Source organism: Girardinichthys multiradiatus, chromosome 19 (genome assembly GCF_021462225.1).
Source record: "Girardinichthys multiradiatus isolate DD_20200921_A chromosome 19, DD_fGirMul_XY1, whole genome shotgun sequence".
In the NCBI taxonomy this organism is placed as follows: Eukaryota; Metazoa; Chordata; class Actinopteri; order Cyprinodontiformes; family Goodeidae; genus Girardinichthys; species Girardinichthys multiradiatus.
Genome location: NC_061811.1, coordinates 13,117,742 through 13,144,861, shown reverse-complemented (window position 1 = coordinate 13,144,861; position 27,120 = coordinate 13,117,742). Strand labels below are relative to the sequence as shown.

General features: G+C 40.0%; 2 long non-coding RNA genes across 2 annotated transcripts; one reads left to right on the top strand and one right to left on the bottom strand.

The window, feature by feature from the left end:
- LOC124855953 lies at positions 1-27,120 on the bottom strand. The gene is made up of 2 exons (XR_007035200.1): positions 26,974-27,120; positions 1-241 (listed from the first exon to the last, which is right to left on the bottom strand). It is a non-coding gene; the product is annotated as an uncharacterized LOC124855953 (long non-coding RNA).
- On the top strand, positions 12,476-21,233 carry LOC124855954. Its single transcript, XR_007035201.1, has 3 exons — positions 12,476-12,601; positions 13,785-13,978; positions 21,001-21,233. It is a non-coding gene; the product is annotated as an uncharacterized LOC124855954 (long non-coding RNA).

Below are 27,120 nucleotides of genomic sequence, written 5' to 3'. Positions count from 1 at the left end.
ACGAGTACAAAAGCCATTTAATCGTTCTCATCTTCTCTTAATAACTGCAAATTTCCCCCTGGGCCCAGGGGAGAGGGCCTCTCTGTGCCGCTGCCACCTTATCTGCCTCCTCCACATTTCAGCAAGCTGAGCAGCTCCGTCAGTTCCTGGCTCCTGGCTTGTTCTTGTTCAGGGCCTGTGGGGAAGCTGGACTCCTGGGTCCACCATTGTTCTGGCCTGGGAGGAAAGCCCTGAGAGAATACTGAAAACCAGAGAGTGGGAATATTAAAAAAGAAAAAAAAACTTGAGCCACTGCTTCATTAAGTGGAAGTCTTTCACAAGCAAACATATCAGAAACAGAGCCCCTTTCAGAGGCAGTAATTAGCAATTTGGAAACCTTTCCCCCTCAGGATATACTGTTTCAATTTAGTCAGCAGCTTTAGATACTTTGCCACTTAATATTCATTGTTTCTACCATCTTCCCAATTTCCCAATGCACAATGTCTGGTCTTTCTCTGGTGATAAAATGCTTTATCTGACATGTAATTCTTCTTTTCAATGACCCTATTGCAAGAACAGTTAATTTGTATGAAATACTTTTAAGGAATTATGAAAAATGAAGGGATATGAGCTTCATAAAGCACAGCTGGTCCAGGATTTTATGAGGTACAAAACCGAATTTCATTTGGGGCACCCTCCCAGTCACCACAGCATCAAATATTTCCCTCTTATTGCCAAGGGCTTTTAATTGGTATCTCACATAATTCTGCTTGAAAACTTTTTTCCCATTCATGTTAATGGCCATGTTTCATTTATCTGAAGATGAAAAATATATTTCTTTTAAATCGACAACATAGTCTCTCAGTAAATGTTATCAAACACAATTATTTAAAAAAATTATTGATTTGACAGGTAAGGACATGCTGAACAAGCAGGCACAAGGTCCAGTATCCACCAAAAAGTGGAAATAATCCATATTTGAATAAAATAATGTAACTATGTCTTTTGGGAAAATGACTATAAGCTTAATGTCTTTTTGATTCATGCAGAATGTTTTCTGTAGCAGTTTTGAATTCTGAAAATGTGCAGTAACAAACATCACCTTTTGGCTGAATAAAACTATTATTACAAGTCAAGATTCTGGCATTTATTTCATTTTCTACGATATATTTGTTTTGATATACAACTATTGGGAAAAGGTGTTTGCCCATTACAGATTTTTTTTTGTGTAGTTTTGTTTTTTACACCAAAGATAATTAAAAAAAAATTGATCAAAATCTGACAAAGATAGCCTGTGTAAATACAAATAGCAGTTTACAAACGATGATTTGAATGAAGGCAAAAAAGTATTCAAACCAAATTCAATTGCCCCACTCTTGTAAACATTAATGAATTGTGATTAGCCACACCCAGACCTGATTATCGCCTGTCCTGTAGAATGAATAAATCATTTGAAAAGGACCTGTCTGACAACATGAAGTAGGTTAAATATTTCAAAAAGCCACACATCATCTAAAGTTATTCATAAACACATGAAATAAAAAGCTATTGACATCTTAAGCATTACAGTGCCATTTCTAAGGCTTTAGGACTCCATTGAATGGAAACAACATGGAACACTGATAGTTTTACAATCACTACTCCTAGCCTGCATCAACGACTCATCTAGGAGCTCACAAAAGACCCAGAACAACATCTAAAGAACTGCTGACCTCAGTTAAGGTTAGTGTTCATGATTCAATAATAAGAAAGAGACTGGGCAAAAAGAGTTTCAAGGCTAAAACTTCCGCTGATGATGGACACAAAGGCCTGTCTAAGATTTACCAAAAACGTCTTAATGATCCCCAGGACTATTTGGAAAATATTCTGTGGACCAATGAGTCGGCCAGTTTTCAATGACTTTATTAATATAATATTAAAGCTATGAAGGTTTTTCTTTGTATATGTACAAGTGGTGCATTCATCAGCTTGTCCCGAGTGAATTAAAGTTCACAGCAGCAAGGGTCCTAAGCAGGTGCAAAGTTTTCTTAAAACTCATGCCGGCCTTGTCAAAGTACCAAGCAGAATCATATAGGGAAGTTGGGCTGCACTAATCAAGTATATAGAAAACGTTTTTTGGAGTTTGAATGATTTGCAGATAAAGTTCCTATATTTAGTTCTACAATCCCTGATTCAAAACACTTTTATCATTAATTGTTTGCTTGTGTTTATAGCATCATCCCTTCTGCATGGATTTAACAGCAAATGTTTCCCAGCTGTTTATTAAGCCAAACCACATACAGTGCCTCCGGGGGAGCAGACTCACACTTATCTTTGTCTCCATGGAGCCTTTGTTTCAAAATCTTACTACTCCCATTCATTTCCAATCAGTATTGTCTAATAGGAATAATTGATTTTTGCCTTTTCTTCACAAATGAAAAACGTTTGTGATTAAAGATTTTGTCTCTGAATCTAAATTTCAAGATCCCCATCAATACTTGGGAAAAATAGGCAACTCATTAAAGCAAATGGGGGGGAGCTAAGAGGTGAAAAGAGGAGGCAGGAAATGAATGAAATAATGAATGGAGTCCGAGAGCTATCTTTCCCAGGCAGAGCACCACGAGGGATGCAAACTCTCTGCCGCCAGAAATGAGCTACCTATCTGTGAAAAGAGTGACTGCTCCATCCTATTTGATTTGGCTCTCCTATCATCTCTTAAGAAGATGTCAGCCTTGCTTCTTCTATTGCTCTGAGCCTTTATCAACTCGAAGACGATTTCCCTGCAAAATACAAAAAAAAAAAAAAAGGGGGGGGGGGGGGGGGGCTGCAAGAAAGAAGGGGGAGAGACACATTTCAGCGCCTTTCTGGGAGCAACACTAAAGAATAAGTGTTGTGCGATAAAGAGAGGGTTGTTAAATAGATCTGTCTATTTGTATGGTAATAATGATCACTTAAAGACTTAGGTCTCCGTGACTTGTAGAACAAGAACATAAATCTGTATTCAGGAATTGTGTTAACATGACTCTCCGAACGACCTTGTGAAACTTTCATACAAAAATGACTCGGATTTCAGTTTCTTGTTCTTTGTTTCATCCGTTCAGAGAGGAGGGGTTCCCTCACAGAGAAGAAAAGTTTTTCTGTTTGCACACTGAGGTCCTTTTCTTCAGCACAACTATTGCAGACAGATATGCAGGGCCTATTTAATCTTAAATATCCAATATGATATCTTAAAACAGAAAACTGATACAGGGGTGCAATACTGTAAAATTGTTTCTTTGCACAATACATTGTACACACTTATTTTTCTAATTTCAACAATTTCAATCATAGACTGTAAAAGCAAGTATGGCAATTTAAAAAGTAAAAACTTGAAGAAGTTGAAAAGTTTAAAGCAGGGTTAGGGTTTAAAACTATGTCTCAACGTACCAAGACATAACAGGCCAGACAAGGACAGCATTAATCAGAAAAGCAGCCATGGTAACTTTGGAGGAACTGCAGAAATCCATAGCTCAGGTGGGATTATTTGTCAATAGGACAACTGTGCCCTCCACAAATCCATCCTTTATGTAAAATTGGCAAGAAGTAAACCATAAGAAGCCATGTAGGGGACACAACAAACATGATGTATTGAAAGTGCTCTGGTCAGATCTGTGGTGGAAAACCGACATTATGCTATTACACAATCCCCATGGTGAAACATGGGGGCAGCAGCATCATGCTGTGAAATTACACTCCTTTTGTTCGTTTAAAACACCGGGTTGCTTAGGATGAGAAGTTTTGAATCAAATCCTGTGTAACATACAGGTCCTTCTCAAAATATTAGCATATTGTTATAAAGTTCATTATTTTCCATAATGTCATGATGAAAATTTAACATTCATATATTTTAGATTCATTGCACACTAACTGAAATATTTCAAGTTTTTTATTGTCTTGATACGGATGATTTTGGCATACAGCTCATGAAAACCCAAAATTCCTATCTCACAAAATTAGCATATCATTAAAAGGGTCTCTAAACGAGCTATGAACCTAATCATCTGAATCAACGAGTTAACTCTAAACACCTGCAAAAGATTCCTGAGGCCTTTAAAACTCCCAGCCTGGTTCATCACTCAAAACCCCAATCATGGGTAAGACTGCCGACCTGACTGCTGTCCAGAAGGCCACTATTGACACCCTCAAGCAAGAGGGTAAGACAGAGAAAGAAATTTCTGAATGAATAGGCTGTTCCCAGAGTGGTGTATCAAGGCACCTCAGTGGGAAGTCTGTGGGAAGGAAAAAGTGTGGCAGAAAACGCTGCACAACAAGAAGAGGTGACCGGACCCAGAGGAAGATTGTGGAGAAGGGCCGATTCCAGACCTTGGGGGACCTGCGGAAGCAGTAGACTGAGTCTGGAGTAGAAACATCCAGAGCCACCGTGCACAGGCGGGTGCAGGAAATGGGCTACAGGTGCCGCATTCCCCAGGTCAAGCCACTTTTGAACCAGAAACAGCGGCAGAAGCGCCTGACCTGGGCTACAGAGAAGCAGCACTGGACTGTTGCTCAGTGGTCCAAAGTACTTTTTTTGGATGAAAGCAAATTCTGCATGTCATTCGGAAATCAAGGTGCCAGAGTCTGGAGGAAGACTGGGGAGAAGGAAATGCCAAAATGCCAGAAGTCCAGTGTCAAGTACCCACAGTCAGTGATGGTCTGGGGTGAAGTGTCAGCTGCTGGTGTTGGTCCACTGTGTTTTATCAAGGGCAGGGTCAATGCAGCTAGCTATCAGGAGATTTTGGAGCACTTCATGCTTCCATCTGCTGAAAAGCTTTATGGAGATGAAGATTTCATTTTTCAGCACAACCTGGCACCTGCTCACAGTGCCAAAACCACTGGTAAATGGTTTACTGACCATGGTATCACTGTGCTCAATTGGCCTGCCAACTCTCCTGACTTGAACCCCATAGAGAATCTGTGGGATATTGTGAAGAGAACGTTGAGAGACTCAAGACCCAACACTCTGGATGAGCTAAAGGCCGCTATCGAAGCATCCTGGGCCTCCATAAGACCTCAGCAGTGCCACAGGCTGATTGCCTCCATGCCACGCCGCATTGAAGCAGTCATTTCTGCAAAAGGATTCCCGACCAAGTATTGAGTGCATAACTGTACATGATTATTTGAAGGTTGACGTTTTTTGTATTAAAACACATTTCTTTTATTGGTCGGATGAAATATGCTAATTTTGTGAGATAGGAATTTTGGGTTTTCATGAGCTGTATGCCAAAATCATCCGTATTAAGACAATAAAAGACCTGAAATATTTCAGTTAGTGTGCAATGAATCTAAAAATATATGAATGTTAAATTTTCATCATGACATTATGGAAAATAATGAACTTTATCACAATATGCTAATATTTTGAGAAGGACCTGTAGATTAATTATAAAATACATTTGAATAAATTCTAACATTTAAAAAAAAAAAAGTTTGAATTTGTCTGAAAAGGAAAAAAAATGCCTCTTGAGGTTTCCTAAAAATAAAATTTTTGGCCAACATGAACAGTGCTCTGTGTGGTGGAAAACTGACAATGAAAACATCATCCCTGAGTTGAAACATGGTCGTGGCAGCATCATGTTGTGTGGATGCTTATCGTCTTCAGGGACAAGGAATCTGATTAAAACTGATGGGAAGATGGATGGAGATAAACACAGGACAATTCCAGAAGAAAACCTGTTAGAGTCTGCAAAGAGCTTGAGCCTGGGGCAGAGGTTCACCTTCCAGCAGGAAAACAAACTCTAAACGTGCAGCCAGAACAACAATGGAATGGTTTAGATCAAAGCATTTTAATGTGTTAGAATGGCCCAGTTAAAGTCCGGACCTAAATCCAATTAAGAATATGTAGCAAGATTTGAAAATTGGTGTTCAGAAATACTCACCATTCATATGTGGAGATATTTTGTAAAAAGAGTCGGCCAACGTTTGAATCCCTAGGTGCTTAAAGCTGGTTGATACATACCCCTAGAAGGCATGCAGCAGTGAAAGTTGGTTCTACAAAGTATTGACTATTAAGAGAAGAACACAATGCACAGCATACCTTATGTTGGTCCATCACTTAGGTTTGTGGTTGCAATGTGATAAAATGTGAAACAGTTCCAGGGGGTGTGAATATTTTATCAAGACACTGTATAAAGTTAAAATAAAAAGACAGTCAGTATTCTTAGAAGTGAGAGCAAAGAAAGTACAAGTTACTGTATTACTGACTGATTTTATCTGTTAGCAAATCTCATACTCAGTATGTGTTTCTTGGTGTCGAAATTTTTTTTTAAAGGAAATCTAACAATTATTAACATTTTTATTTATCCGTTTGCCTTTATCTTGATGCTTCCCATCAAAAAACCCTCAAAGCAAGATTTCGTGGTCTGTTTAATCTCAAACATTTAGACTTATCTTCTCAAGCATCTCAATGAGCCATTAACATGATGCATAATATCTGGAGCCTAAATCTAATAAATCTATGGCTATTTTCTTCATACTATGCCATGGTAAAACAGCTTCAAGATTACTTTAATGATTTTCAGGTTCTGTTATATCTCAGTGGTAAGCGCCAAACTCAGGGAGATTATTGTTTTGGTTTTTTGTTGTGGTGTTCACCTCCTCTAACATGAATCTGTGAAACAAAATGAATCAAACTAAGCTGTAAACATAAGAAGAAGAAACTACAGTTCCTTAAAAAATATTCACATACATTTTCATGTATTGTTATGCATTTGGGCTGCACGGTGGCGCAGTTGGTAGCACTGTTGCCTTGCAGCAAGAAGGCCCTGGGTTCGATTCCCGACCAGGGGTCTTTCTGCATGGAGTTTGCATGTTCTCCCCGTGCATGCGTGGGTTCTCACCGGGTACTCCGGTTTCCTCCCACAGTCCAAAGACATGCCTGTTAGGTTAATTGGTCACTCTAAATTGCCCTTAGGTGTATGAATGAGTGTGTGCATGGTTGTTTGTGTGTTGCCCTGCGATGGACTGGCGACCTGTCCAGGGTGTACCCTGCCTCTCGCCCATAGACTGCTGGAGATAGGCACCAGCTCCCCCGCGACCCACTATGGAATAAGCGGTAGAAAATGACTGACTGACTGTTATGCATTTGATAAGGATTTTATGTGATTGACCAACACAAAATAACGTGGAAGGAAAGGGTTACATGACGCAGACTAAAATATTTGTTCTTCTTTGTAAAATAGCTCAAGCTCAGATAGCTTAAATGGGGAATATCTGTGTACAACAAATTTCAAGTCTTGCCACAGATTCCTATTTGGATACAGGTGGGCACTTTGACTAGGCCATTCTAATGTATGAAAATGCTTTGATCTAAACTAGTCCATTGTAGCTCTGGCTGTATGTTTATGTCAGGTTGGATTATCGGAGTGGACCCCAGAATGCAGACGGACAGACAGATGAACGGTAAGTAAATGGTTTTATTTTAGGCAAAACAAAACTCACTCTCAGAAGGACGCAGGAATAAACAGGCTAAACGGGAACAGATGACAGAGAGAAGTGATGTTTCCGCGGAATGATGGTGCATACAGAATATAGGGTGTTGGAAATTATTTACCATCTTCATACCTTGTTTGATAGATTTTACAGGGTTGATTCTGGACTTCAACAGCTTGCCATGTCTTTTAGGAACGCCGTTACCTCAGTTATAACGCACCTGCAGATCATCTCAAACTCCTCCTTTGTGATGACATCTTTGGAGTGGCTCCACTCTTTACCACCAACCTTACAGTTCACTGTTGCACTGTGAAAAGGTCTTTTAACTGGTGGCTTGTCTTTTGGCTGACGCCAGTTACCACCCCCCTGGTTCTGTTGCATCACTTGGGGACTGACTTTGTGCTTCTTCCTAGGCCTGTTCTCAGTTTGAATGTTTAACACTCCAACTTTGCCTTTTCCTGCTATGTCTGAACGTACACGTGTTTCCCACACAAGCTGAGCACATCTACAAGTCTCCTGCATGCAGAGATTCTCTGTTATGCAATGCATGGTCACTTCATACTGCATGCTAATGTGGAGGTTGTGAAGAAACAAAGACTTAAAAGTGTGGTTTTCTTCAAGACCTGGAGCATAACATCCCTGAAAGTAAGCTGTCTTTAAATGGTGGAAATATTCTCGGGGAGGTTCATCCTGTTTTTGCAAAACTGTCAAAGCATTAATAGTGGCAGCGGCTTCATCTCTGCAAACATAGTACTCTTCTCTAAGAGCCTGGCAGAGAGCTGGATTGCTGTCACTAATTTCGGGAGGAAGAGTTTTTATGAACACATGAACACTCTTAGCTGTTGTTTTCCAAATAAGCCTCCGCTTTTCACGATCAGAAGGAAAACGCAAGTCAAGAAGACAATGTTCAACCTCAAGAAGGTAAGCATCAATATTTGACTCCTGGCTACCTGGATCAAAAACTTCTATGTCCTTAGCAAGGGATTTAAGCTGCTCAAAACGGACCCCATGCTCCCAAGGTGGACAATGTCCATCTGAGAAGTCATGCTGGTTAGGTTCATAAAATGGTGGAAGAAAACAAGTTTTCTCATGATTTAAATCAGAGCTTTCTATTGAATGGACTCGTGCAAGTGGTGGTGGGTCAGGTTGGATTGAGTCACCTGAGAACCATGTGCGTCTCTCCTGGCCCCTAGGGGTCGACATAGAGTCAGAAGGGAGAGGGGTGCCGATCAGGCCAGAATGGTGCTCCTCCCACCGATTTGGACCACTTGTGCACGCTGAGTCCGGCACTTGGTCTTCTTGGTGGTTGTTCACTGCAATGGGATTTGGCAGGACACCACTGGAGACCATCTGGCTTCCAACACTTCTGTTAAGGTCTGTAAGTTGAACACCTTGACTAAATTTAGGAAGGGGTGACTCTGACCTAGGTGCTGAATGCCTGCTGTCTGAGTCTGCCCCCTGCTGTGGCTGCTGTGAGTGAAAATGCAAATCAGGTACCTGAAAGGTGGGGGACTGTTCCTGCTTTTGGGATGAAGCTTTCTTGAGCTCATCTGCCTTCAGGTCCACTAACTGTGCTTCAGCTTTCTTGGTCCTCACCTCAGCTTTTGAGAGCTCAACCTTTGCAGCATTCTCCCTTTGAAGAGCCATCTGGTGGTCTGTCTGTAACTGAAGATATCTTTTAGCTTCCAGTTGTGATTTCTGCTGATACAACAAGGTAAGCCTACCAACAACATCTGAAATCAGAGCATCTCTAGTTGAATTTTCAATTAGGTCAAGTAATTCTTGAATCTGTTTAAGGTCAAACTGATTTAAAGCATCCTGCTCATCTGGAGACAGGATGAGATCATCGACAACAACTTTCTGCATCTCCACGTCTGCTGAATTCATAATGGAGTTTGATTCCATCATTTTTGCCGACTCTACAAAACAACAACAAAGTTATGAGAAATTGCTAAAAGCAACAACATCCAACAAATGTATGTCCAGCTATATATCTATATCTGACTATACATATATTGAAAACATTTGATTGTAAAATGGGTGCACCAGTTGATCATTCAACATGTGACTTTTGACAACACTATGCTCCAAGAGTTACAATGCAACTTCTTTCTCTAAGGATATTTTGTGATTTTAGTGTTAATTTTTCACCTTTCTTGGGAGAACTAGTGATTAGACACTACTCTTAACCTTTAAGGGAATTTTGTTTAAAATGCAAAGGAAAAAGAAAATTGCTACACTTCCTAAGGGTAATAATTGCAATTTGGCTTTTGGGATTTGGGATTTAATCTGGCAAAAATCCTGTTCTTTCAAAACATAAAACAAACTATAAAATTCCTGAATGGATACATGCATCAAAATTAGGTCAGATGCTAAATTAACTGCAAAGTTAATTCAGTTTCAGATTGTGGTCTTACAGAAAACAGAGCCTCTGGATACAGATGTGCAGCAACTGTATGGACAGTGAGGTTAACTGAAGTTGAACCAAGTCTCAAGTCATTGCTTACACAGAAGAAACCAGACTGAGTCCGAACATCTAAAATTTTACCTATGTAGCAGAGTTGATTGTTACTAGCACGGAGATACTAGAGTTATTAATTTTGACGAAAGTCTAAATTTGTTAACTCCTGGAATGTCACGAGTTATACTGTTCTCTTAAATATAATCAGTGACATCTGATGTTAGAACTCTGATGTTTTGAGGCCTATTGTGACCAGTGACAACTGGTTTTAAGCTAATCACTTGGTACATCAATAGTGTGCAGTTGTGGTTTATTTATTCGCATTTATGTACAGTACAAGCTGTTCATGATAATGCCCACCCAGGGATGCCAATGTTGGGATTATGATTATTGATTAATTAATATTTATCAATAATTATAATTAAAAATCATAATTTGATAAAAATAATTTCTTAACCAAAAATCCTCATTTATGAATCGAAACCAGAGATGTCTTCTGGTGTTGTAATTGTGGCTCAACGCCTTTGATAATTACAACCGTTAAATACTCTGTAATAATTGATAACTATTACCAGAGATGTCACTGTTTAATCAACCGTTTCTGCCGAAAAGTGTGGAGCTTTATCCTTATTTTGACTGACAAATCACTCTTGCACAAAATAAACACAAACGACTTCTCTTTATCTACGTGAATATTTATTAAATCAACAGCCTGATACAATCCGCTATCCGATTCAATAATCTTCACATAATCAAACATGCAAAGTTCTACACAAAAGGGTAAAATATTTAACTAAACAAAATAAACAAAACAGCAGTGGGTGTGTATGAGATCAAACTAGCAGTTATGGCAGTTATGGCAAAATAAAAAGGGAGTATGGTTGAACGAAGCTTTGGAAGCGAAGCCCGCCAGAAAGTGTAGCTTAGTTACATTGAGCCATAAAACATCCCCCAGCCGCTGGGGATGTTCGAGAATACAAAGGGTCATAAAACTTTTGGCGGCAAGTCATAAAACATGAAGTTGAAGACAAACAAAATGGTTGATTTTCACCATGAGGTTATTACAGCAGTCCAGTTTCACAGCGCACCTGCTCTCAGGTGTCCACACGGTGAAAGCACAATCTTGCGAGACTCGGCGGCCTCAGAAAACAACAGTAATCACGTTTCAAAAGAACAATGGCATGCACATACAATTCAGAACACATTAGACTATAAGTGGCAATTCTACATCGCAGTAGAATTTCCTCTACCCTGCCCGAGCTATTCCTAATAAAGCAATAAAAATAAAAGGTGGATTTTACTTGTCGTTGTCTCGTCTGAGCAGAGGGAGAGAGAGAGGGGGTTGAAGAGTTCCACACGTCCGCAGATACTCAACAAAGCAGTCCGTTTTCTTCCGTGGTGGCTTCCGTGGCAGAAAGGTAGAAACATTATGACGGACCGTCACTAGTCGACTGGTACAAAACAAGGAGGGAAAGTTGCGTCTCCTTGAAACTCCGTGGTTTTTTTGGTTACGTGTTAAACTCACGTCTTTGATCGGCAAAGTTAAATGTCTGGCCTTCTTATTCCAGAAACCTCTTTCATAAATTTTGCATTGGCCAACGAAGGAGAATAAATGAAGAATCCACGTGGGACCTCTTCTTCTCCAGAGGGATGCTTCAGTTGCGTGGTAACCGTGTCGAGGTCCCCAGCTGAAGGCAAGGATTAAAGCGTTCACCTTCTTATATTACCTCCTGTGACGTCAGACTTGGGACAGCCCCGTCATATCAGCCGCACTGGCCGCTGGGTTTTGTAGGACAGACTATCCTGTGGTACAAAATGGCCGATGACGTTGGAAAGGCACAGTGCAACGTGCAAATGGTCCAATATTCAGCAAACAAGTGGTCCCAGTAGCTTCAAAGACTGCGATTCATCTCACCCTTTGAACCTAGGGGGGAATGTTGGACCACTTGTTTTTTATTTGTTAAAAAAGTTTGACACATCCAATAAATTTCATTCCATTTCACGATTGTGTCCCACTTCTTGTTGATTCTTCACAAAAAATTAGAATTTTATATCTTTATGTTTGAAGCCTGAAATGTGGCAAGAGGTTGAAAAGTTCAAGGGGGCCGAGTACTTTCGCAAGGCACTGTATATGTAACATGGTACAGGTGAAACGAAAACGACTGATTGTATGATGCAGGTGGAACGAATGAAGCAGATTGCTATGACAGACAGAGGCAGGGAGAACAAAATGTAACTGGAGCAAACAGAAATCCAATAACACCAACTAATCAGGAAAAACATAACGTACAGAACATAAACTAGAAAACAATAATCAGAAACTGAAGGAAAAATAATAAACAGAAGCAGACTGGGAATAAAAACAAAAACCCAAACACCCTCAAATCATGACAGTTTAGGGGCATTGTCCTTCTTAAAGGTGATCCTCTGTTGCCTTCTAAATGTCGGGGAGTGTTTTTGGGTCGGACCAACTTGCAGGGAGATACTCGGGAGCCAGAATGTAAGGTTTTGATCCATATTTATTTATGTGGTTTGAACAGCACAGGATACACAGCCAGTAGAGCAGGAAGCAGAAAACAAGACGTACAGGACTAACTGAAACAAAACAGGAACTAGACTGATGTGGATACTGAAGCAAAGCAGGAGCATGACAGGCGATAGCAGATATCTGGCAGGTAGCTTGCAGGACGAGGCGACGGGGAACAAATGAAACCGGTAAGCTTATATACAGGGAAGGTGAATGGTGAAACAATGGGAACGAGAAGAGGTGTGCTGGCCAGGGGAAGGGAACTGAGGTAATAGAGGTTGCTATAGTGACTGGAGCTAGGAAACGCAGGGACAGGAGGGGAAACTAACACTAAACTAAACTGGGAGGAACAGGGAAAAGAAACCTAAACATAAGCTGACGTAAAAAGTAACTCTAGGAACATCTAAATCTAAGGACGTGGAAGGGACTACGTAAATGAACAGAATTACAGAATATAACTGACAGACAGGAACTAAAATATGAAGGATAAACGAAGAGAACCATTACTATAAAAACTAACCAAGAGGGAACTATACAGTAAAGCAAGGCTGGGGAATGAATAATATTAAGGGGAAAGAGTAACTGGGTAAATAATAACACAAAGGAGTCTAAGGCCAGGAGGAAGAACTAACAAAACTAAGCAGAACGCAGGAGTAAATAAACTTAAATTAACAAACACAAAATCAAAACAAAGTCCAAAATGGCAGATTCTAACACTAAAGGTCTTCTTCCAGGGTTGTAATGTATTTAGCTCCATCCAATTTCCCATGAACTCTGACTTTTTTCCCTTTCCCTGCTGCCTCAATGCATCTCCACAACATGATGCTGCCTCCACCATGTTTTGCTGTAGAAATGGTGTTTTCAGGAGGATATCTAATGTGAGCTTTCACCACTCAGAGCTCTTTGCATTTAAGCCAATTAATTTCTGGAAAATGGTTGCACTGGATTGTACTGAGGGGTATCATAGCAAAGTGGTCTGAAAACAAATGCATGCTGCAAATTTCAGGTTTATATTTGCTAAAAATGTTAAACAGCATCTAACATTGTCTCCCTCACAATTGTTAGGTGTTGGTCTATCTAATAAAATCCCCTGGAAATACACTGAATTTTGTTCTATTAATCAAATTTGGAAAAGGTAAAAGGGTATGGATACCTTTTCCTTTTTAGACTTATTAGATGAACTTTCAACAGTACTTTTATAGTTGGATTCAGGCAGATCAATACATGTTACATTTAATTTAAAACTTTTTATTTAATTCGAATAAAATGTTAAAAAACAAATAATTTCTGCTTTTCCTGGAGTGTATAAAATATTTTAAACACTGCAGAAAATCTAAGCTGCATGCTCTTTGTGTTCATTCTTTACAATAGCATTGACGAGGAGGAGGCTGCAGACTACAAGTCACTCTTCAGACCCAGCCAGGAAAGCATTAGAGGCAGATTGATTAGTCTGCTCCACTTGGCTGATTAATCAGGACCCGTTAGGTGGAGACGAGGACCATTTATGGCTGATTATCGTCCCCTGAAAGCATAAGGAGCAATTTACAGCGGAACCTTTCCACCAGGTGAATTTCTGTTTCTTTATTTCAGTTTTGATAATCCTTGTTACATGTCTGGTTTTTAAAAGAGGACCGTTTGATCACACTTTAGGAGTCTTGCTTGAAAGCCTTTGATGGGAGTTTGATGTAAACCAAAAGGTTTTTGTCTGTTACCTTATAAAACAAGAACACCTGCTTTACTTCACTGATTCGGTTCTTTTGACAATATAAAAAAAATACATGCAAAGTAATGTGCTGAAATGTAAACAAATAATGATATTTAATTAGATTGCATTAAATACAAAATGTATTTTTCCCCAAAATGGTTTCCTATATTTTTTTCTCCATACATAAGCCACAGTGAGGCAATGTCCACAGTCCTATCAAAACACACCTTTGAGGTCTAAGATACTTTTTATATTAACAGAAATTTCTCTAAATATTTCTACTAAATTACTTCAAGGGTGCATCAAACACTCCCCGACAAGGTCACAAAAGAACTCAGAACAGGTCTCACTTGCATTCATGATTCAACCACAAGAGATGATGCAAAATAGCATCTATTCATGATAGAGGGCCAAAATCACCGCTGACCAAGAAAAAAAAATCCCACATTTGCCATAGATTCAGTTATCCTCATGATCCCCAAGACTTTTAGGAAAATATTCTTTTCACTTGAAAGTCAAAAGAGCTAATTTTTTAAAAGGTGTGTTTCTGTACATAAAGTGTAAACCATTTTTGAAAAGAACATCATCAAACATGGTAGTGGTAGTGTGATGGTCCAGGGAGGCGTCTCTCTTGTTCCAGGACATGGACAACTTGATGGAACCATAAATTCTGCTCTCTCTCAGAAAGTCCGGATGGAGAATGTCTGGCTATATTTTTCTGACGCTTAAGCTCAAGCATTCTTCGGTTATGCAGCAGGACAATGATTAGAAGTATGCCAGCAAGTCCACTTGTGAATGGGTCATAAAACAAAACAACAGTGGGTTAGTAAAGGTCAGGACCTCTAATGTGACTTAATTAAGACAATTCTGCAAAGAAGAGTGGGTCAAAAGTCCCCCACAGTGATATACAGGACTCACTGTCAGTTAATCACAGTTAATTTATCATTTACCAAGAGAGACAATTCTTCAGATAAACTCAGGTTGCTGTGGATAGAGTTTTCTCCTTTAATAAATAAACAATCATTAAAAAACTGCAATTTGAATTTCCTCAAGTTAAATTTGTCTGATATAAAAATGTGTTTGATTAACTGTAACATTTAAGTGTGACAAAAGAAAAGCCAAAACACAAGAAATCTGTGAGGGAGCAAATACTTTTTTACAGCAATGTAGTACTATTAAGTTCTATGCCAGTAAACTAAACGAATGAAACATTATGCAAAGTGTCTGTAACCTTTTACAGTCAATACTAAGACTTTAAAATAGAAAAGCAAACAGCCGTCAGCCTTATCATCTTTAACAGTTCAGTTTCACCGAAAGCAGAACAAATCATTACAATTATTACATGCTTTCGTGTATTTCTGCTCTTTTTACTGCTGCAAAAGTCAAACAATCTTTAGAACAATATACTTTTGAAATGATGATTAAAAAAAATATATAGATCATTTTGGCTGCATTAGCATGATCTACTGTGTTGCCGAACAACATGCTATTGTCCAGGCTTGCAGCCCACACCCAGCTGTAGAGTGGCCTTCCTCTGCCTGGTCACCCATTTCCGTTTATCTGCTGGGATAACTATAAAAATCTATCAGAAGGCAGGGGTGGGCTTTTTCGCTCAGCTTGGCCCTGCTGGCAGATTGAGAGCCCCCCGTAATGCACAAGTCTGTTTTTATTATTCCTGCTGAGAGAACACTATTTCATCAACTGCATGATTCCACAGAAGAGAGGAGATAGCCCAGGCTCGGCTATATTTCTTCCAATCAAACATTCCAAGGGGAAAAAATGAGTGGGTGCCATCAAATCCCAGAATAATGCTGCCAGATTTTATGTAAAAAGAAGGACTGATGGACAAATACAGGAAGGCAAGACAAGTTTAATGACGTGTGTTCAGGAGCTGAGATTGGAAAACTGACAGAGAAAAGCAGCCTCTTTGCTGGAATATAAATTGTTGTGCGCTGTAAAAAGGCTTTTATCTGGAGTGAATATGGGACGTAATACACAGGTCAGGGTTAAGTCATTTTCTCCGGCAAGTTAAGCGAATAATGAAGGCGAGCCCGCGCGGAGAGGAGCACTGCTCCTGCCAGTTTGTCTTCATTTATTATGCCAAATCTCATGATTTTGGCGTTGGCGCGGTGAGTGCTCTGGCGCGCACCGGTGGACGACATATCGCTTAATTTACACAAGGTAATGAAAGCAGGGAATGGGAGGACAAAACAATTTACCTGCTGACACGGGAAGAAGTGATTTGCGAACACGAGGGGGAGGAGGGGTGAGTAAAAGAGCTGCTTGGGGGTCCAGGGCCACGGGGTAGAAGAGGGGCAGAGGAAGAAGGGATGAAAGGAAAGGGAACAATTCAAAGGCTGAAACTGACAGAAAGGCAAGTCGAGCTTCAGAGTTCACTCTTTAGATGATGTTGAGGATGGCTCCGATGAGGCAACAGTAAAAACTCTTCCTGTGCTCTCTCCCTTGCCCACACAAACAGACTCCACAAAAAGACACAATCAAACAACGAAATTGACCTCAGATCTGGAGAGTCTGTGCTGACAAGGCCCTTATTTTACCCCCTCTATTCTCCACCAATCGTAATCACTTATCAGAGAGCCACTTGTGAGGCTGAGATGGGAGACTTCACCCACACTTTGGAGCTGCAACAGGTAACACAAAGACCAGATGTCTGATTTCTAACCCTGGATTTTCAGACCATGTCAAAGGGCATGCATATCACTGTTGGCACCTATAATAAATGTACAAAAAACTTTAAAAGGAATTGATTATTTGTCTCAGTAGCAAAATCTAACCTTTAATAGGAGCATTTAGTAGTGAAAAAATCAAGTGGCACAATTATTGGTACCTCTAAAAGTCGTTTTTAAAACAAATGGCTGGCATTATATATTGTTAAAGGCAGATCTTATAATTTAGCTTTATCTGTCCAGGAAAAAAGGTTGCCTACAGTTAGAAATAATTGTGCATCCATTGTCACTAATCTAATCTAAAGGATTTACTCTGATGTTGGATGCAGTCTGAAAGATCGACTGGCCATTTGGCTTATGGCTTTTCACACAAACAAGAAAGAGTCTGACCAAGACTCTCTGACATTATGGCTGGAGCACCACTGTAATTTTCCAATCACCAGCCCTTCAGGCCAGGCCACTCCTTAGGGCAGTAAGATCAGATGAGCTTGGGTATTTTCTTTTGTACGAGGCCAAACTATTTGTCTGCTCACAGGAACAAAAACAATCAGAGATCTGAGAGAGACTGGCTTTTTGGTCTCACTGGAGACGGGCAAAAGACCGACCAGGAGGAGGAAAAAGGAGGGGGAAGGAAAGCGGGTGACACAGATAACTGAGTCCACCCCCCAAGCTTCTTCCCTCGCCACCTTCCCACTGTGGGTGGTTGCTCGGTTATGGTGGTGATGAACGGGGGACGCGTCTAAGCACCAGGTCCCTGCTGTCAGAGCTCGCTGCAGGACAAGACATAGAGAGGAAGTGTCACTCTCTGCAGGCCTGCTGGGCCAACCTGGACTCTGTTGAGTCCTGCTGCTGTGTCTTCACAGCAAAACAAACACCATCACACCCGCCCCTCCCTGAACGAAGACACACAGGCACCTAAACTTCCGCTATGGTCTGGAAAAACTGTGCAACCAGCCTGTGCTGTATCTGAATATTAATCATGTCAAATCTGGTTTAATATGTACGAATATTCAGCCTGGATTCCACTGATAAGGAAACTAGTGTTCTAGCTGCAGCTGTAAATGGGGGGGGCTCTCCTCTGTGGTCGACCCTCCCCCGGCTGCAGCTTTTTCCACAGGCTTATTTCCCCTCACAATGAGAGGTGACAGTGAACAGTGGAACTCGTCAGTGTGAATAACGTGCAGTTACGCTTGGTGACACCCTCTGGTGGAGCACGACACACACACCCACACACAGCGACGCACACACCGAGGCTCAAGGGCCCCCATAGTAGGCCTGCTGTCAACCTCAGTGCACTGCATTCCATTACAGCATAACTGGGAGCAAATTGAGCAATCTGATGGGTTAAATTTGACACGTTCGTTTGTACAACCAATGCTACTTGTACAGGACAGACACTTTCCATACTGCAGAGAGGTGGGAATAATGAACCACAGGACATAAAGTACAGTGCCTTGCAAAGGTATTCACATCCTTTGTGGTTGTATTGTAAAAAAAATGTGGAAAAAGTTACAACTACACTGTATCTGAACATGAAATTTATGTAAAAGACCATCTCGAATCCGTGCATAACTGTGGTTTAGAAGGTAAAGCATCCATAGCATTAAATATATTTCTACAAATAAAGATTTGAGAAGTGTGGTTTGCATATGTATGTAACCTCACTGTGTCAATACTTTTCACTGTAGTTTTCCCTACTAAAGAAGGCAACGCCACATCATGATATTGCCACCACCGTGTTTCACGGTGAGGATAGTGTATTCAGGGTTAAGTGTAGTGTTAGTTTTGTCACCACACAGCATTTTACATGTAGGCCAAAGAGTTCAGTTTTGGTCTCATCTATCCAGAGCACCTTCTTCCACATCTTCGCTGTGTCCCTTCCATGGCTTATGATAAACTGCAAATGGAAATTATTTGGATTTTCTTTTAACAATAGCATTTTATGACCACTCTAGTGGAGTGCATGACTAATTGTTGTCCTTTCAACAGATTCTCCCAACTGAGCTGTGTTCCTCTGCAGCTCCTCCAGAGTTACTATGAATCTCTTGGCTCATTTTCTGATTAATTTTAGGTAGTTTAGCTAGATGGCTATGTCTTGGTAGGTGCAGTTGTGCTATAGTCTTCTCTTTTCTGATGATGGAATAAAGAGAGCTCTGCAAGATGTTCATGCCTTGGAATAGTGTTTGATGTCTGCAGAACTTTATCCCTGGCCTGTCTGCTGTGTTCCTTGGTTTTCATGATGCAGTTTGTTCTTTAATATTCTCTAACAAACATCTGAGGCCTTCTCAGAACAGATCAATTTAATAACATGCAAGCAGACTCTGTTTACCAATTAGGTGACTTCTGAAGGCGGTTGGTTGCACTGGATTTTATTTAGGGGCGTCAGAGTAAAATGGGGAGAGCACACATTTCAAACTTTTATTTGTAAAATTTTTGAAATCCATGTATCATTTTGGGTCCACTTCACAATAATGCACAACTTTGTTGGTCCATCATATCCCAATAGAATACATTAAGGGTGGTGTTCACAACTGGAGAAAATATGACAAAGTTCTAGGAGCATGCATTTTTACAGAATTGCAAAGTTCTTTTAAAGTTTGGAAACAAAATACAGGGAATTTATGGCCCATAAAGAAAATTGCGCACAGTTTTCCAGATCATATTGAATAAGCATCAGTGCTGTCTAGTATTATAAAGGTATAAACCCAGGTGAGCTCAAATTACTGTAGCATAAAGTCTTTGCTGTCCCTCACCAAAGTGTTCACCTCTTGCAGTGTCCTTCAGCAGCACCTCAGAAAAGGAACCCATCATACAACCAGTGGACAGGTTTAATTTACCCACTTCTCTGTCCACTGCCCCATCAGCATATAGTATCACATAACTGCTAATGGGCTAATGGGAGGAAGGAGGGAGCGAGCGGGCGCGAGAGGAAGAAAGCAATAGTTAGGGAAATGGAGCTCAGGTTCATCCAAACATTTAATAACTTCTCCACTCTGGAGTGTTCGCCTCTTAGGTGGGCTAATTACATCATTTAAGTGGCCTGGATGAGGTGGCTAGTGTGGACGTCCCGTCTTACAGTGTCATCACATAATTGTGACTTATGCCGATGAGGCCTTGCAAGCTGGATGAAGTCAGCTCGCCATAAATTGTAATGATCACTCAGACAATATGAACGTTTGCAGGACTGCTGTGGAATTAGAAGAGAAAGGTTTGTGCAGACGGAGAGTGGAGAAGATCGGAGGCGGGCTAGGAGAGGTAAAACGTGTGTGACATGTTTGAGAACAGCACATTTAGAGTGGGCCGGCACAGCTGCTTGATTGTTTGAGATCAGGTTCTGTGGTCACTTTGCTAGGAGGACAGCGTCAGGCCTGTCAGAGGGCTAAACACCCGAGTATAGACTGATTCAATGGAAAAACAGCAGCTGACACTCAATGCTTGCAGGCCACCTGCTGAACTCATTCTATGAATAATACCTGGACAGACTGGAGAAAGACCGACGCATCAAATGTAGAACGAGTGTTTGGCAAAACTTTTGAGAAACTTCCAAAAGTTAAAAAGCCATCGTGCTGAAAATATAGATGAAAAAGAAATGCCTGAATGCCTTTTTTCACCAGCTATAAAATAGCTAATTAGCCCTTTATGACTGATCATTGTAGATGCACAGATTGGGAGGTCTGAGTCTCCTGGGCTTCAACAGTTTTCTAGGAAAGTAATTTCACATTTCCAGCGTAATTTGAAAATCTTTCCCAACCTGTGTAGCATAGAACTAAATGGGCTTAGCTTGTTTTATTTCCAACAGAAATTGTGTTGAGTACAGGAAAAAACAGTTTTTACCTTTAAAAGGTGTTAACCTACACCACAGAGTAAGGAATATTGATTTGAAGATATTCAAATCAACATTTGAATATCTTTGGTCTATCAAGGTATACTGTTGTTATGAAAACAAAGGAGACAAAGCATGCTGAAGAGAAGCTGATCTCCACTGCACTTAATATTAATGTCTGTTTTGTGGCTATCCTGTTTCCAGAGAAGTCAGCTCCTGCGGTGGAGCGATTGAATGACAGAGATTACCTGTGTGGAAAGCCCCATGAGACAGCTGATTGATAATGCATGACAAAAATGTTTTTGTTTACCCACAGATTTAGGTTTGACCAAGGTTTCAGTTTCTTGTTTTTCTTTTTTTTTCTGAAACCAGACACAGATGGATGTGATGGCTGGTTAGGAGGCCTGGACTTGGGAGTCAACTGTGGCTTCATATGCACCAGCAGCACCTCCACAACCTGCAGGTCATCCACATCATATTCTTCCTACTGAGTCTGTGTTGTCCTAGAGGGGATGTAACATGAAAACATAATCTCACACCACTACTTCATTCCTTCAGCAGCATTAGATTAGATTGAAACTTCCCTGCACACTTTCCCGGGGCTGTCAAATGAGCTGTCAGTCATGTGTCAGAGCAGGCCCTCACTCATCTGCCCTAATACATCACACAGCCTTTTATATGGATCAGTATGAGTGGGAATCTCTACACTGATGCTAGCAGCTCCTTGGCTGAAACATGGTGGATGACTGATAACTCCTCGCAGTCATGCCCATTTTGTGGTTGTTTGGTTGGAAATGGTCCCCTGGTGTCCACAGACATGTGCACAGAGAATGCTACTCAGGCATTTTAATCACAACTACATACTACTGATGTAAGGGATAATCACATGTGTAAAGGCAAGAGCTCAGTCAGTTGTATAGCTCTCATATACCGTTCATAGTTGTCACTACAATGAACAGCGATTCAAAAGTTTGTTTGTTCCTTCCTGTATGTACATGTGTGTTGATAGTATATAAAACACTTCATTACTAGGCTTCAGTGTGTTACTCCATGCACTGACACATACTGGGCAGCCAGTGTAAGTTCACAAAAAAACCTCCTTGAAGTCAGCTAGGTAAAACATATTGGTAACATGAACAAACAAGAAAGGAAAAATTTTATTTTACAAATTTTGAAACAATAATCTTATGGTTAGAGGCAATTGCAAATAATCATCTGGCAATTTAAATTCAAATTCAATTCAAATATACTTTATTAATCCCAAAGGGAAATTAAATGTTGCTGTAGCTCATATTATGACATATATGGACATCAAATGGACATTGTGCATCACTGGCTATATTCTACCTGCAAGTTTGATCATTTCTGTTACTATACTGTTCTTCGAAATACTTCAACAGCAGTACATTTTTCTTCAATAATGATTATTAGACTATAACTATCAGTGTTTTAACCAAAACAATATTTTTTGCAGACTGGTTTAAATGTAATGGTAACAGTTAGTATCTTTTTATTTTGCAGGCCTGTAGCTCAATACATGACTGAAAGACCTATGGGTTGCTTTGCAAAAGAATTTAATGACAATAATGCATGTAACAGAGCCTATGAATGCCCCTCAGAAAAGACAATTGGGATACACTAGATATACTCAACCAACATGTGTATGTGGGCCCCATATACAGTGCCTTGCGAAAGTACTCGGCCCCCTTGAACTGGTCAACCTCTTGCCACATTTCAAACATAAAGATATAAAATTAAAAATTTTTGTGAAGAATCAACAACAAGTGGGACACAATCGTGAAGTGGAATGATTATTATTTGGCCCCTTTACTTTCAGTGCAGCAAACTCACTCCAGAAGTTCAGTGAGGATCTCTGAATGATCCAATGTTGTCCCAAATGACTGATGATGATAAATAGAATCCACCTGTGTGTAATCAAGTCTCCGTATAAATGCACCTGCTCTGTGATAGTCTCAGGGTTCTGTTCAAAGCGCAGAAAGCATCATGAAGACCAAGGAACACACCAGGCAGGTCCGAGATACTGTTGTGGAGAAGTTTAAAGCCGGATTTGGATACAAAAAAAATTTCCCAAGTATTAAACATCCCAAGGAGCACTGTGCAAGCAATCATATTGAAATGGAAGGAGTATCAGACCACTGTAAATCTACCAAGACCCGGCCGTCCCTCTAAACTTTCATCTTGAACAAGGAGAAGACTGATCAGAGATGCAGCCAAGAGGCCCATGATCACTCTCGATGAACTGCAGAGATCTACAGCTGAGGTGGGAGAGTCTGTCCATAGGACAACAATCAGTCGTACACTGCACAAATCTGGCCTTTATGGAAGAGTGGCAAGAAGAAAGCCATTTCTCAAAGATATCCATAAAAAGTCTCGTTTAAAGTTTGCCTCAAGCCACCTGGGAGACACACCAAACATGTGGAAGAAGGTGCTCTGGTCAGATGAAACCAAAATCCAACTGTTTGGCCACAATGCAAAACGTTATGTTCGGCATAAAAGCAACACAGCTCATCACCCTGAACACACCATCCCCACTGTCAAACATGGTGGTGGCAGCATCATGGTTTGGGCCTGCTTTTCGTCAGGAGGGACAAGGAAGATGGTCAAAATTGATGGGAAGATGGATGGGGCCAAATACAGGTCCTTCTCAAAATATTAGCATATTGTGATAAAGTTCATTATTTTCCATAATGTCATGATGAAAATTTAACATTCATATATTTTAGATTCATTGCACACTAACTGAAATATTTCAGGTCTTTTATTGTCTTAATACGGATGATTTTGGCATACAGCTCATGAAAACCCAAAATTCCTATCTCACAAAATTAGCATATTTCATCTGACCAATAAAAGAAAAGTGTTTTTAATACAAAAAACGTCAACCTTCAAATAATCATGTACAGTTATGCACTCAATACTTGGTCGGAATCCTTTGGCAGAAATGACTGCTTCAATGCAGCGTGGCATGGAGGCAATCAGCCTGTGGCACTGCTGAGGTCTTATGGAGGCCCAGGATGCTTCGATAGCGGCCTTTAGCTCATCCAGAGTGTTGGGTCTTGAGTCTCTCAACGTTCTCTTCACAATATCCAACAGATTCTCTATGGGGTTCAGGTCAGGAGAGTTGGCAGGCCAATTGAGCACAGTGATACCATGGTCAGTAAACCATTTACCAGTGGTTTACCTGAATCCAATCAAGAATCTGTGGAAAGAGCTGAAGACTGCTGTTCATGAACGCTCTCCATCCAACCTCACTGAGCTCGAGCTGTTTTGCAAGGAAGAATGGGCAAGAATTTCAGTCTTTCGTTGTGCAAAACTGATAGAGACATACCCCAAGCGACTTGCAGCTGTAATTGTAGCAAAGGGGGCTGAATAATATTGCACGCCCCACTTTTCAGTGTTTTCTTTGTTAAAAAGGTTTGACACATCCAATAAATTTCATTCCACTTCACGATTGTGTCCCACTTGTTGTTGATTCTTCACAAAAAATAATAATAATAATAATTTTATATCTTTATGTTTGAAGACTAAAATGTGGCAAGAGGTTGAAAAGTTCAAGGGAGCCGAATACTTTCGCAAGGTACTGTATATTTGTTTAGGCTATGCATATTAAGTGGGACCGTGTCCATAATAAGCATCTGCAAAAGGATCCACCTTGGTTGATTAAATATAACCAGCAAAAGCAGTTGGGTACCTTGTGTAGTTCTTAGCTGGATCTCAAATGAGTACTAATAAAACCAGCTCTAATGGAGAAACACATCTATGACCCATTTGAGTCCCACTTTTTGAGTCCCAGAGTTGCCTTGAATCAACACTATATATGCAACTGACCTGGGGCCATTTTCTAACCCACAAATAATCTTATTTTAGCCTATTTCCTACCCATATGGGGTCCATATGTAAATGCTGGCTGGGAAGTGACAGTACAGCAGAGGATGCAGCAGAAGATGAGGAATTGGCACCTAAAAATCAAAAATATCAGATATGTGGAAGCTGAATTACGGGGGATGAGACACAAGGATGGACAGTGAAGAGGTGAAGAAGTCAAGAAAAAACCTCGTTTTTTTCAGCAAAGTGAATAATATTATTCACTTTGCAACATTTGCACCTGCATAACATATTTTTTTTCTTTTCATTCAATGTGGAGTATTATTCATTCATTTGTTCCATAAATATACATTTAAATGCATGTTGTTCACTTGAGTGGGGATGGAAAACCTCTTTGCACAGTACATCTTATACAGTACCTGTTTACTAACGGCTGAAAACAATAAGGAAAAACGATTGAGCTAATCGTAATTCATGCAAAAAAGTGATATTATGACATAAATATTTGTTTCAAGTCAATAACAGCTACTGCTTTAGATGTCCCAAGTCTGGTCTGAGACAACTGAGGGATATCCTGAGTGTGTTTCATCTCGGCATGGAGGCCTAGCTAATGGTACTTGGCACATCAACAGCTATCCATCCCAATCTCAGTTTTGCTAATCCAATTGAGGAAACCTGCTTGGCATGAGGGGGGCTCATCTGTCTGTACCGCTCATTAATAAAGCTCCTCCAACGGGCCCATTCACATTCCTGGGGATCAGCTCAAAACCCAACATCGAATTAGATTTACTGTATAATCACCTCTGAGATACTTAATCATTGTGCTATGTGAGGCAGCACACAAGAAAACATGACTATTGTAAAAAAGCAACACATATTTGAAGAATGCTGTTACGCTACTACATTTTAAAGCTCTCCTCATCCTCTTTAAATCGTTTCCATCTTCCTGCAGCCACATTTATGTCCAGGGATGATAATAATGTTTCTAATCTTGTTACGTTGCGCACAGAGTGTTCCCCCATGTTAATGATGTACCAGCCCCCTCTGTGGTCCACAGAGATGCTTACTTTCAATTTGTGTACTGTCATCTCTGCTCCACAAAATTGATGCTCCCTCTTCCCTTTAATTAAATCAAATACAAAAAAGGGGGTTGGGGTCTACATAGGTTGAGCAGCCAGCATATATGTGCAACCTTGCCTACTCCTGGACAAAATCAGGTTGGTCCGATAATGAAGCTGATATTTACAGCAACCAAAAAAATACTTATTTCCTGATAAATATATTCATTTCAATGTAGCTGTTGGAGTTAGGCTTTCACTAAAACAGTCTTATTGACATCATTCAGAGAGCTGCTGGGTAATTTTTGGTGAATAAATAAATTAATAAATAACAATTCCAGGAATCTCTCTCAGGTAGTTTTACCCTGAGGCACAACTGAAGCCAAAAGTCCAAGAAATCAGAACGTAAAAAATTCCCACGTTAGAAGGCGGATAATTGGTTTTCCTGTGTCCTGTATGGTGGGGGGTGTAGTTTCTGCAGCTGTGACATTATCAAGGTAACATAACCTGAAGGCTGCAGCATGGCAGCACAGGCCCCGCAAGGCCTGTCCTGCAGTTCCACATCGCTGCCTGCTTGGCTATTCATCCTGTGGACCCGGCAAATGAAATTATGGGAGGAAGAGCAAAGGACATTCTTCGGGAATTAATCCCATTTATGCCTAAACCCACTTCAGGTTTTTATAGTGAGGCCCTCCTCAGACGGAAGGAGCATTTACAATTAGACAAGGCCTTGTGAGGTTTAAAAAAATATTGTTTGTTTGTTGACTTATTTGTAGATGAAGAAGGTATTCAGGAAAGAAAAAAAAAATAAAGAGGCTGTTTTATACAGACCAACTATAGTCATGAAATTGTTATTTAACAAGCAGATACTCTGCTGCATTTAGATTCCTGTTAGATAGGCAGAAAATGTAAATGAATGTGAAATGTAGTCAGAACACATTTATGGTTAATTTTAACCCATCTAGCATATAATTCACATTTCTAAATCAAATTAAAACACAAAATGATAAAATTCTGACAATTTAAAACAATTGTAGTTACGTATTAAATCCCAAATCTGTATATTCACACGCTTGAAGTTTGTTTCCTCAGAAATTATAAATATAATTAAAATATCTAAATTCTGGTTGAATTGCCCAGACTATAAATATCAGTTAGTCCAATAACATATTATTGTAATGCATAATATAAAGAACATATTTCAATTTTGAAATATCACACTTACTATTAAAGTTGAACTTTATTATTGTGAAGCTAACATCTAAGGATAGCACTGTAATTAATATAAAATTATTCTTCTAAAAATAAAAGCAAGCCTAGTTTTGGTGTTTTATTTCAGAGTTAATCTTTTATAACTGTTTGTAGAAAAACATAAAACAAATTAAACAGTTTTAACCTTAAATGTTTAACACTTAATAATAAGAGTTATATTGAATCTCACCTCTAAAGCAGATGAATGTATGTTATTCCTTTTTTCTGCTTTGCATGTGTTTACTTTCAGCGACACAGTGACAGCAGAAGCACCTGACATCAATTAGCGCACTGAGAGCTCGATGCACTGCAGCTAAACACTGCCCCCTAGTGAGCA